This window comes from Sus scrofa, chromosome 5, assembly GCF_054392235.1.
Source record: "Sus scrofa isolate SSC_HxYL_T2T_F1_AM1 chromosome 5, Sscrofa_HxYL_maternal_Yorkshire_Landrace_v2.0, whole genome shotgun sequence".
In the NCBI taxonomy this organism is placed as follows: Eukaryota; Metazoa; Chordata; class Mammalia; order Artiodactyla; family Suidae; genus Sus; species Sus scrofa.
Window position 1 is genome coordinate 8,991,749 of NC_139387.1, and position 9,178 is coordinate 9,000,926.

A 9,178-nucleotide genomic window follows, 5' to 3' on the forward strand; every position below is an offset into this window, starting at 1 on the left:
GGGTCTGCGACCTACACCACAGCTCATGGCGATGCCGGATGCTTAACCCACTGAGCAAGGGCAGGGACCGAACCCGCAACCTCATGGTTCCTAGTTGGATTCGTTAACCACTGCGCCGCGACGGGAACTCCTTATTTGGGTTTTTCTGTCCTCTGTAATCCACTCTAATCCAGAGAGCCCTGTTCACTCTGGGAAAGAGCTGATGGGGACACCAGACTGGTCCATTTATCCTCCACAATCCTTGGGTGCTCAGCATCATTTTATGAACTCTCCTGCTTGATTCAAGAGCCACTCAGATCTCATTTCCCCCAAGGAGATGTCTCTCTCTTTCTCTCCTTTTCATTTGGCCATTCCCAAGCCATGCAGAAGATCCCAGGCCAGGGATCAAACCCAAACTACAGCTGTAACTAGAGCCACGGCAGTGACACCACCAGATCCTTAACCCACAGAGCCACAAGGAAACTCCCCAAGGAGGCTGTTCTGTCCCAGCCAGCAGCCCTCCTCCTTCAACTAGAGCCCAACTAGAGCTGTCTTTGGAGGCTTAGCATTGGCTGCCTCCATAAAAGAACACAATTTCAGACCTTTTCTGCTTATAAAGTAAAATATCTCAGCGTTCCCATCGTGGCTCAGCCATAAACGAACCCGACAAGTATCCATGAAGACAGGGGTTCACTCCCTGGCCTTTCTCAGTGGGTTGAGGATCCAGCATTGCTATGAGCTGTGGGGTAGGTCGCAGACGTGGCTCAGATCCGGCCTTGCTGTGCTGTGGCGTCAGTCGGCAGCTGTAGCTCCGATTCGACCCCTAGCCTAGGAACTTCCATAGGCGACGAGCTCGACCCTAACAAGCAAAAAAAGAAAAAAGAAAAGAAACGAAAAAGAAAAAGTAAAATGTCCATGAGTTCTTAAGACTGGCAAGACTGTTTTAAGGGATGGAGGAGAAAATGAATGGTGCAGAGCGGATAAATGACCTGCCAAAGATCGTGCAGCCCCTGGGTGGCTGGATCCCAAGAACACCACCCTCTGCTGATCCCACATCTGGGGTGCTACTGCTATTCTGTAGCATCAGACCGGGAACCCAGAATCCTACCTCCTGTACATAACCTGGAGGAAGGCCCTCATCCAGCCACATAGTTCCCGTGTGATCCTGGCAAAGTCACTGCTCCTCCCAGATCGCCTTCCTTCAGGCCTCTGTGCAGGTGTCAACCCACCAGCAGTGCTTGCTTCATCCAGCCTTCCCAAAAGAGCAGACCCCTGCCCCAGAGTCCCCCTTTCTCACCTGCTTCGTCTATTTCTGTAGGACTTGGCCGCTTTGGGCTCCCTGTGCATGTCTCGTTGACCCTTGAACAACACGGGGGTTGAGCTGCATCTAAAGTTGTAGTAAGTCAGCCTCTCTATCTGCCTTTCAGATGCTGAGCCTCCTCATCCACGGAGCCAACCAACCATGGACCTCGTAGTGTTGTAGTATTTACTATTGCAAAATACCTGTGTATATGTGGACCCATGCTGTGCAAACCCGCATTATTCCAGGGTCCACTGTACAGCTTTCTTTGCCTCCGACCCCCCATCCATGCCACAAGGAGTTATTTTGTTCCCATCTCTGTCCCCAGCGCCGAGAACAGTGCCTGGTACATAGTAGGTGCTTGACAGATGCCTGTTGAATGGCTGAACATAAAAGTGTGTTATTGCAGCAGCCAAGGGTGCTGCCCCACTTTGCACTTTGTCTGGCTGGTCATCACATACCTTGTGATGTGGCCGGGAAACTAGACTCTGAGAGTGTCACTAACTACAAATATTTCAACTTCTCAGCCAGCTCCATGCTTAGTGCTGCATCTTCCTTGACTGGAAGATCCTTGAGAGTTGGGATTATGTTGAATTCATCTTCTAAACTATCCAGGCATCACCTTGCTCTCTCTGTATATACCTGCCTCCAACCATTCCATCCATCCCTCTATCCATCCATCTACCCACCCTTCTATCCATCCACCTATCCACTCACCCATCCATTTACCCATCCATTCATCTGCCCATCCATCCATCCATGCATCCATCCATCCATCCATCCACCCATCCAGCCATCTCTCTCCTTTCTCCCTTCATCATTTCTCTCTTTCACCATGTCCCAAGCTCTATATGTTCCACCTCATTTTATTATCTTCCGAGGGGTGGGGTGCCAGTGAAGAGAACAGAGATTTAACACAGAACATTGCGAGCCCCATCCCAGCAGCGCTCACGCCCCTGCATGGCCTTACGCAGTAGCTGCATAGGTTAGAGACAGGAGGGCTGAACCTTGCTCCAGGCGTGAACTTCTCCTCGGTCAGTGGCGGGGTGTGATTTTTTTTAATGCTCAGCACATAGCAAAATGGCTGATCACATTCCCCCACAGTGAAATCAAGATGGGAACAAAGAAAGAATAGGCACAAAGTCACAGAGGGATGAAAAGTTCAATTGCAGCCAACGCGTGCATTTATATTCCAGGCACTATTCCATTATTCTACTCAATTAACCCTGCAATCCTCTCAGGCAGATATTATTGTCCTCATGTTACAGATGAGGAAACAAGGACTTAGCGTGTTTCAGACCTCCCTTCCCCCTTCTCCCCAGGGCACAGCCTTCCGGTAAATGGCCACGGTCCCTTTAGGGAAGTGCTGGAGGGAGATTCATGGTGCAGATTTGGGATATAACGTCAGGTCCTTCCCTCACATAGGGAGCTCTGGGTCTGCAAACCAACCAACTAGGGTGCGGGAAGGCGGAGGGGAGACCACCCATTGTCTCCTGTCAAGCCAGACCTTTGTTTGCCAGAGCCAGATCTTTCCAGTTATAAAAGCCTTTGGTCCCTGGGGGTCACTGATCCATTAGCCCCACCAGTCCCCGTGGGTCGGACCACTGGGACGGCCACCCGGTCCTGCTGTGTGATGGTGAGGCACCTGCCCCGCCCCTGCCATGACCTCTGCCCTCTCGATTTTCCCCGCATCTTCCCCCACCCTCAAATCAGGAGTCGGATCACTGGCAGGACTCCCCACCTGGACCCTGGGGCCTTAGAAGGCTGTTGGGCTGCCTCACCCTCTTGGATCTCACTGTCTTGGTGTTAGCAGCGATGGTATTTTGGGGTGGTTCTTGGGTGACGGGTCACCCATGGCTAAGTCACCCAACTCTGTCTCTACGTTGCACTTTGGCATTTCTGTCCTCCCCACTGGGTCAGGTGTACCTGCCAGCCAACAAGCCAGCCTGGAAACGAGGGTCACCCCGGCTAATGAGCATGACACCCCAAATCTGAAACTGCTGCTTGGTACGGCCAAATTAAGTTCTGCTCCATTGGTCCATTCACACACGGTCTCCAGATTTTTGATGATATGAAATAGCAAAGTTTTGCCCAGATTTGGTTTTGGGGTTGATATTCAATCCTGCCCCATCCCACTGGCCATCTGTGGACCCCACTGTGGTCTGAAGACACTGAGGAATGGGTGGGACACAGAGGGGCTCATTAAAGGGGTCCTGGGCAAGTCCAGCATCATCAGACCTTTAGGAGAGGGTGCCTCAACCTGCAGGGACCCAGTGTGTGCCTGGGTTCAGGGTGATCAGCATCACCCCCTACCCTGCTGTGGGGCTCCAGGCAAAGCCTGAGCTCACTCAACCACGGGACCGCTAATGACGTAACTTGCCGCTCTGCAGGCTCGAATTTTGTGTTTCATTTTGGCTCACTCAGCCTTCTGGCTGCAAGAATTAGAAGCGCCTTATAGCATAGAGAGTCCTTGGTCTTTGATCTGGGTCTTGAACCAAGAATTTAGGATTTAGGAGACTGTCATCTGTTTCTTCAGCTGTCCAGCACTGTAGGAATCAGCAGCCCATTCCCACAGTCTATTTCCTCATTCCTTTCATTCTCTTCTAAGGCAATGGAGTTTCAAACTCAAAACCTTGCCCTCAGCGGGCTCTTCATTCCAGGTGATTCCAGGTGACAAACTAGAATTCTCACTTCCCTCTGCACGCTGTAGGATTTCAGATCTGTTCCCTTGTGATGCTCTGAATTTTTACTGTCTCCAGCCCCAAGCAGTCCAGATAAGCAATCTTCAGCTTCTCTGAACATCTGCCAGGATCCATGACCTGCAACCCCCTGGCATCAATTTCTATATAAGGCAACATTCCTAGTTGTGGGCTATAGACAACAAGTCAGGTTAACTTAAGCAGAAAAGGATGTGCAAAGAATACTCAAAAGGATATTCAAAGAATGTTAGGTGACTCATGAGTCATGAGTGAGCTGGAGACCTGGGCTTGCAGTGTGCAAACAGAATCAGTTCCTTTAGATGACCCACAAAGTCAGTGCTCTGAACACCTGCTGGTGGCCGCAGTCCCTGTGACCAGCTCATCCCACACCCAACCCCAGCACTGGGCACTGCTGTCCTAGGGGCTCAGCAGGAAGGGACTCTGCTACGTGGTGGCACGAGTTTTGTTTTGAAATCTCGGGTTGGTGCATCTGATGGATGAGCTTTGAAGGTCCCAGCTGCAAGGAAATCTGAGGATGTGGGTGGTTGGTATTTTAAATTTCTATCATGGGGAGTGGTCCATGAGTCTAAGACCCATGATGTGAGGTTCAGAGAGTGCGTGGGCAAAGCACTGAAGCAGAACAAAAGCCAGATGTCTGTTCCATTCTGTTCCACACTTTATTCATCTCTTCCAGGCCAGCACGGGATATGCCTACCTGCCCAAGTCTCTCTCCCCCCCTGATTTATTATCTCTACTTGGCCTCAAACTTGAGGAGGGAGAACTACAACAATTTTGGATTCCCAGATGCTAGAACAATGGCAGGCACATCACGGGCCCACAGTAATTATTGTTGGATAATGGGATAAATCTGTCCCACAGCCCAGGACCAGGGTGGGGTGACTGAGGTCCTCACTTCAGGTGTAGAGTTTCAGGGGGCACTGAAAACTCAGTGATCAAGATAAGTAATGTTTCCAAATGCAAACTATTATATTGGAGTTCCCACTGTGGCTCAGTGGGTTAAGAACCTGACTAGTCTCCATGTGGATGTGGGTTCAATCCCAGGCCCCACTCCGTGGGTTAGGATCTAGCATTGCTGCAAGCTGTGGTGTAGGTCACAGATATAGCTTGGATCTTGTGTTGCTGAGGTTGTGGCGTAGGCCAGCAGCTGCCGCTCCAATTCCACCCCTAGCCTGGGAACTTCCATATGCCACAGGTTCAGCCCTAAAAAGAAAAAAAAATAGGATGGATCGACAACAAGTCCTACTCTCTTGCACAGGGAATATATTCAATATCCTGTAGTTAACTATAAAGGAAAAGAATATGAAAAAGAATGTATATATGTACAACCGAATCACTTGGGTGTACACCTGAAACTGACACAACATTGCAAATCAACTATACATTTTTTTGGTCATTTTGTCTTTTTGTCTTTTTCCAGGGCCACACCCGTGGCATATAGAGGTTCCCAGGTAGGGGTCTAATTGGAGCTGCAGCCACTGGCCTACACCAGAGCCACAGCAACACCATATCTGAGCCACATCTGCAACCTACACCACAGCTCATGGCAACACTGGATTCTTAACTCACTGAGCAAGGCCATGGATCAAACCCACAACCTCATGGTTCCTAGCTGGATTTGTTAACTACTGAACCACGATGGGAACTCCAATATACTTTAATAAAATAAATTTTAAAAAATATAATTAATATTTGAATTTTTAAAAAAAATCAAAATGAATGCAAAAAGAAATCCATGATGAACCAAATATCACATTTCAATTAAAGACAACCTCCTACTCTGTACCTGCATGCTGCATCGTTTGCCTCACCCTAAACTCAGCCCTGTCAAATCCTTTATTTAAATCAAATATAAATATTTTCATTTAAAAGTTTGAGAGTTCCCTTCATGGCTCAGTGGAAACCTGAGGGATACAGGTTCAGTCCCTGGCCTCACTCAGTAGGTTAAAGATCCGGCGTTGCCATGAGCTGTGGTGTAGGTTGCAGACAAGGCTTGTATCTTGCATTGCTGTGGCTGTGGTGTAGGCCAGCAGCTACAGCTCCGATTCAACCCCTAGCCTGAGGATCTCCATATGCTGTGGGTGTGGCCCTAAATATATAAATAAATAAATAAATAAATTAATTAATTAATTAATAATTTCCCCCATCCTCAACACCAGTCCCTCCTGCCAGGAAGCCTACAACAAGCCCCATACCAACTTCAACCACAAGGGGGGCAGACATCAGAAGCAAGAAAGGCTACAATTCTACTGTCTGCAAAAAGGAGACCACACCAAAAATCTCTACAAAATGAAGCGCCAGAGAATTATGACTCACATAAAGGAGCAAGGAAAAAAACCCAGAAAAACAACTAAGTGATCTGGAGATTATCAACCCCCATGAAAAAGACTTTCGACTGATGATAGTGAGGATTATTCAAGATCTTGGAAATAAATTGGAGGCAAAGATTGACAAATTACAAGAAACATTGAACAAAGAAGTAGAAGATTTAAGGATTAAGCAAGCAGAAATGCAAAATACAACAACTGAAATAAAAAATTCATTAGAAGCAACCAATGGTAGAATACAGGAGGCAGAAGAACAAATAAGAGAGGTGGAGGACAGACGTGAAAATCATGGATGTGGAACAGAAAATAGAAAAAAGATTGAAAAGAAATGAAGACAGTCTAAGAGAACACTGGGACAATGTTAAATGCACCAACATCCATATTATAGGGGTGCCAGAAGGAGAAGAGAGAGAGGAAGAGCCAGAAAAAATATTTGAAGAAATAATAGCTGAAAAATTCCCTAATATGGGAAAGGAATCACTCAAATCCAGGAAGCACAAGGAGTACCACATAAAATAAACCCAAGGAGGAACACTCCAAGACACATATTAATCAAACTGATCAAAATGAAGAAAAAAATAACATACAAGGGAACCCCGATAAGGTTATTGGCAGATTTTTCAGCAGAAACTCTACAAGCCAGAAGGGAATGACACAATATACTTAAAGTGATGAAAGGAAAATATCTCCAACCAAGATTACTCTATCCAGCAAGGCTCTCCTTCAGATTTGAAGGAGAATTCAAAGGCTTTACAGACAAGCAAAAGCTAAGAGAATTCAGCACCACTAAACCAGCTTTACAACACATACTAAAGAAACTACTCCAGGTGGAAAAGAAATGGCTGCAACTAGAAACAAAAACATTACAAATGACAAGGCTCACCAGTAAAAGCATACATATAGTAAGGGTAGGAAATCATCCATATGCAAATATGCCACCAAAATCAGAAATCATGAGAAGAAGAGAGCACAAACGCAGGACACTAGAGATGCACTTGCAATTAAGAGACCAACAACTTAAAACAATCTCGTATGTATATAGACTCCTATATCAAAATTTCAGGGTAACTGCAAACCAAAAATCTACAATAGACACACAAACAAATAAGAAAAAGCAATCCAAATATAACACTAAATACAGTCATCAAACTACAAGAGAAGAGAACAAGAGAAGAAGGGGAGAAAAAAGACCAAGAAAAACAAACCCAAAACAGTTAATAAAATCTCAATAAGAACATACATATCAATAATTACCTTAAATGCAAATGGACTAAATGCCCCAACCAAAAGACATAGACTGGCTGAATGGTTCAAAAAACAAGACCCATATACACGCTGTCTTCAAGAGACCCACTTCAGTTCTAGTGACACATACAAATTGAAAGTGAGAGGATGGAAGAAAATATTCCATGCAAATGGGAATCAAAAGAAAGCTGTAATAGCAATATTCATATCAGACAAAATAGACCTTAAAAAAAAGAATATTATAAGAGACTAAGAAGGATATTACATAATGATCAAAGGATCAATCCAAGAAGAAAATATAATAATTGTAAATATATATGTACCCAACATATGATCATCTCAATACATAAGGCAACTGCTAACAACCTTAAAAGGAGAAACTGACAATAACACAATAATAGTGGGGGACTTTTAACACCCCACTTATAGCAATGGACAGATCATCCAGACAGAAAATCAACAAGGAAATTCAGACCCTAAATGATGCATTAGATCAGATGGACTTAATAGATAATTATAGAATATTCCATCCCAAAGCAGCAGAATACACATTCTTCTCAAGTGCACATGAATATTCTCTAGGACTGATCACATTCTGGGCCACAGGTCAACCTTGGAAATTTTAAGAAAATTGAAATCGTACCAAGCATCTTTTCTGACCATAATGCTATATGACTGGAAATCAACAACAAGAAAAAAAAAAACAAAATTGCAAAAAAACTCACAGGCACATGGAGACAAAACAACATGCTACTAAACAACCAGTGGATCACTGAAGAAATCAAAGAGGAAATTTAAAAATACCTAGAAGCAAATGACCACAAAGACACAACAATCCAAAACCTATGGGATGCAACAAAAGCAGTTCTAAGAGGGAAGTTTATAGCAATACAAGCCTACCTCAGGAAACAAGAAAAAATCTCAAATTAACAATTTAACTTTACACCTAAAGCTACTAGAGAGAGAAGAACAGACAAGATATAAAGTTAGCAGAAGGAAAGAGATTATAAAGATCAGAGCAGAAATAAATGAAATAGCAATGAAAAAAACCATAGAAAAGATAAATGAAACAAAAAACTGGTTCTTTGAAAAGAACAACAAAATTTATAAACCCTTAGGCAGACTCCTCAAGAAAAAAAGAGTGGACTCAAATCAATATGAAAAAGGAGAAGTTATAATGGACTTCACAGAAATACAAAGGATCATAAGAGACTATTGCAAGCAACTATATGCCAATAAAATGGACAACCTAGAAGAAATCAACAAATTCTTAGAAAAGTACACTCTTCCAAGACTACACCAAGACAAAATAGAAAAGATGAATAGACCAATCACAAGTACTGAAATTGAAAGTGTGATTTAAAAAATTCCAACAAACAAAAGTCCAGGACCAGATGGCTTCACAGACAAATTCTATCAAACATTTAAAGAGCTAACTCCTATGCTTCTGAAACTATTCCAAAAAAAAAAAAAATGCAGAGGAAGGAACACTCCCAAACTCATTCTATGAGGCTGCCATCACTCTGATACCAAAACCAGATAAAGATACCACACAGAAACACACACACACATTACAGGCTAAAATCACTGATAAACTTAGATGCAAAAGT